This window comes from Sprattus sprattus, assembly GCF_963457725.1.
Source record: "Sprattus sprattus genome assembly, chromosome: 6".
NCBI classification, from domain to species: Eukaryota; Metazoa; Chordata; class Actinopteri; order Clupeiformes; family Clupeidae; genus Sprattus; species Sprattus sprattus.
Genome location: NC_137925.1, coordinates 3,594,520 through 3,599,560, shown reverse-complemented (window position 1 = coordinate 3,599,560; position 5,041 = coordinate 3,594,520).

Genomic DNA, 5,041 nt, shown 5'->3' with positions numbered 1-5,041 from the left:
GTGTGTGTGTGTGTGTGTGTGTGAGTGTGTGTGTGTGTGAGTGTGTGTGTGTGTGTGTGTGTGTGTGTGTTTGTGTGTGTGTATGTGTGTGTGTGTGTGTGTGTGTGTGTGTGTGTTTCTGTGGACTGCTACTGTATTTTGTTCCCAAATTGGGGCCAGGTCTACTCATTAAGTGAGGGATGTGTTCCCTGCAATGTTCACACACACACACACACACACACACACACACACACACACACACACACAACCTCCCCTGCTCTCACACACACACACACACACACACACACCAACCTCCCCTGCTCTCACACACACACACACACACACACACACACACACCAACCTCCCCTGCTCTCACACACACACACACACACACACACACACACCAACCTCCCCTGCTCTCACACACACACACACACACACACACACACACCAACCTCCCCTGCACGCACGCACACACACACACACACACACACACACCAACCTCCCCTACACACACACACACACACACACACACCAACCTCCCCTGCTCTCTCACACACACACACACACCACCCTCCCCCGCTCTCTCACACACACACACACACACCAACCTCCCCTGCTCTCACACACACACACACACACCAACCTCCCCTGCTCTCACACACACACACACACACACACACACACACACCAACCTCCCCTGCTCTCTCACGCACACACACACACACACACCAACCTCCCCTACACACACACACACACACACACACACCAACCTCCCCTGCTCTCTCACACACACACACACACACACACACACCAACCTCCCCCGCTCTCTCACACACACACACACACACCAACCTCCCCTGCTCTCACACACACACACACACACACACACACACACCAACCTCCCCTGCTCTCACACACACACACACACACACACACACACCAACCTCCCCTGCTCTCTCACACACACACACACACACACACACACACACACACACACACACACCAACCTCCCCTGCTCTCACACACACACACACACACACCCCCACCAACCTCCCCTGCTCTCACACACACACACACACACACACACACCAACCTCCCCTGCTCTCTCACACACACACACACACACACCAACCTCCCCTGCACGCACGCACACACACACACACACACACACACACACACACACACACACACACACTCACACACACACACACACACACACACACACACACACACACACACACACACACACACACCACACTCTCTCTCACACACACTCACACACTCTCACACACACTGGAAACTGGGGGAATTGTGAACACAGCTGGGTTCATTAGATCACTGACACTCATGAGGTGTTGGACTGCATTTCATTTCCCAGTTACTGCTCTCTCTCTTTCCTTGCCTTTTTCCCTCTCTCACACACACTCTTTGTGTGCTTGTGTTGGAGGCACACACACACACACACACACACACACACACACACACACACACACACACACACACACACACACACACACACACACACACACACACACACACACACACACACACACACACACACACACACACACACACACACACACACACACACACACACAGTTAAGCTTAGGTCACCCGGGTCTGTCGAGACAGGGCCCGGCCACCTGCATTATCTATTACAGGCGCGTATCTCATTTTGGAAGGCTGAGGGGGTCAGCCTCCCCGTCCACATGATTATTTTTTACTGTTGCTCTCTTCCTCCGCTCTCCTTGAAGATGGGGAGGGAATTCTCCACATTCGCCGTGGCCTCTTTCCAGGCCTTCTCGAGCAAGAAAGAGGGATATTGTCCTTGGTCAGTGGGCAGTTCCCTCGAGAGGAAGGGAGATTTTGAACTTTGGGCTGGCTGTTGATATGCTTGTGTGTGTGCGTGTGTGTGCGTGTGTGTGTGTGTGTGGGTGTGTGTGATAGAAAAAGACAGGCAGGACAGAGGAAACCAGAATGATCCCAGCTGGTGGTAAAGACTAAAGACAGAGCACTGTATGTGTGAGGGGGAACAATGCTCAGTGCTAGGTAGTGGCTCTTAATCTAATTACAGGACAGGGGTCATCGGCAGGAATCCAAACTGACTACTCCACTTTGGCGGCCATCTTGGTTCTCCACTGAGCCAAATGAGGTCATGGGACATTGTGTTTGATATAATGTGTCTCTGTCAGCTCTCCAAGGATGAGATTGTTTCACTTGATAACTGTGTCACAGGTCAAATTTTTTGAATTATTAATGGCATTGTAATATAACAATTGCCCCCCCCCCCCCCCCCCGCCTTCCCAGCCTCCATCCTTCTCCTGACCCCCATACTACCACCATCCCTACCACTGCAAGTCCAACATGATACCATCATCTCAAAATACAGTTCAATAGTGCTATTTTGAGATCTGCAAGAGAATACATTTGCTGACTGAATAGTTTATCTGTCTATCTTGACCTTGTTATCAGCTGTGGGGACGGACAGTATAGGGCACACTGCACATTTCAAACCACAAGAACAATACTCTTTAGAGACCACATGTGTTTAGCAATTTGAAATCAGCTTAATTTCAAGGAAATGTAATGATGCAGCTGTTTATATGATATTATGATATAGGGCGAATGTATACATTTCAAAAGCAGTGTGTACACTTTGTTTCTGTTCTTGTAACAGGCCACATAATTGGTACTGAGTGGAACTCTATCACAGTAAAATAGACCTAACCAGCAATGATAAAATCCCATGATTTCAAGGGGGTACTCTGTCTAAAAATATTAAGTATTTGCCCAGAGGAAAAAAAGAAAGAAGGAAATCACTCAGCTTGACTGCACTTCAGATTGAAGTATGATGATAACTTGTGGCTGGGACTTTTATTTTGCTGTGGCCTTTATGGTATCGCCTTAGTAACGCATGACCTGTGTTCTGCAGCACGCGATGAGTAAGATGCATGTGGAACGGTACTATAGGGGTCATGTTCCGCGGCTGAAACCGAAGAGTGGTGAAGAGTGGCGAGTCGGCAATCACCGCGACATACTACTGGCACCTCGCCTCATACTTAGCCTCACTTCCCATGCGCCGCAGTATGTAAATGTCTGTTTTGCGACCTCTCGATGATGGATTCTTGATCTCCGTTTCTGATGGATTCTCAGTCTGGTAGGGACCCGGCCGTGTAACAACACCGCCTTTGGACATCAACGAGCGCTCCCAACGTTTCATTTCACATTCGGCCCGCTGCGTGCCAGAATACACAACTTTTGAAATCTCGCAAACATACCGTGCGAGACATAGCTAATGGTTTCTCTGTGGACGCTGAAAATTAAACATGGCTGTTAATACAGCTGTTGAAAAACCCTGTCCACCAGGGACATTTGTTCTTATTTCACTGTTATCCTATCATATGTACATGCCTCATAACTCTCTCGTTTTCCTTTTTGAATACGAAACCCGAAATTTCAGGAAAAAACAGCCAGAGGAAAATAACAGTGGATGTAACGATTAATGTAGCCTTCGCTGAGTTACTGCTCCACCCTCCCCACCTCAAAAATACCCCAGCTCTCAGACTAAAATAAATAAAGGGGAAGTACATTAATGGTTTGCAACTTTAAATTATGTGTTGACATACTAAAATTCGTAATGTGGTAAGATATGCTGACATCATGCCTTTTCCCCCTGGCCTCAACACACTTACTCCCCATGCTACCGCTGAAGCGATAACATTTTCTTTTTTTTCTTTTACAGTTCCAGGGTTTCTTCTCCTTCATTACGGGCCATTAGGAAGGAAGGAAAGGACAAGAGACAAAACGAGGGAGACATCTTTCAGCTCTCTTTTCGCGCTTTAATTTGACGTGCATGTTGGCCTAATTGGGTCTCGGGTTGCTGATATAGGACAATAAAATGAGACAATTGTCATCATTTACCCCGCGATACTTAAATAAACACATCTGGTGTGATGATGTAGCGGGGCTTTCAACAAACTGCTGATTGTAATTTCTCTTTGTCTCCTGAAATTCTCTCCGCTTCTGATGTTTAACAGCAGGCCTCTTGCTCTGGCCAAGTCTCTCGCTGCACTGCAAGATTTGAAAAGTATCCAGGAAATGGCAGACAGTTGGAAAATAGCTGTTGTGGTGAGCATGTGACAGCCATGGTCCAGAGAGCTGATTTGTCTCGGCGTAATTAGAGATGTTCCTGTGAAGAAGGCCGAGGCACACGAAAAACACTTTAGAAAACACTGTCAGATGGCCTCGAGGATCTCCTCTGTGATCGAGGTCATCTGTGCACAGGAAAGAGCCGCTTGAGAAAGACAGAGCATATTTGTGAGTGAGATTGTCGTGTTTGTACGTGCGCATGAGTGTGTGTGTGTGTGTGTGTGTGTTTTAAACATGTCTGAAATGGACTGCCATTTTGACTGCCAATTTCACACTAATGATCTGTCGAGGGCCATAGATTGTTGCCTGGTTTGAGTGAAAATATAAGGTGTTGTGTTTGGCGTTTGTTCCTGGAGGCAAAACCACCTGCAGTCCTGCCTGAGATCTCTTACATGTTACTTTCTGGCTGAGATATTTCTGTTCTCTCTGCACACACACACACACACACACACACACACACACACACACTTTCTCTCTCTGTCTCTGGAGGATGAAACACATCTGAAGACCTGAAATTATTCACTGACAGGTGTGTATTCTCATCTGCTCAATCCAAAGGACACCTCATCACCATCAATGCCAATTTACATCAGCTCATCTCATATAGATAGCACTTTTGAAAAAAAATGAGCAAGAAAGAGAGTAGGGGGAAAAAAAACCTTTCACGCTCCCATCTTTGATGTGGAGAATGAAAGAAATCTATCTTTAAAGTATAATTTCTCTGCTCTCCCGGCAGCGTGTTCAAAGGACGTCGAGGGTTTGTGGCTCTTAAAACCTATTAAAACACGACGAGCCCTCTGCTCCTCTCCTCTCCTCTCCACGGCTGTGCTCAGAGCAAACACTACCGCCTGGCAGTATGACAGAGCCAGGCATACCTTTGAACTGAACTCGACTGGGAGCTGCACTGTGC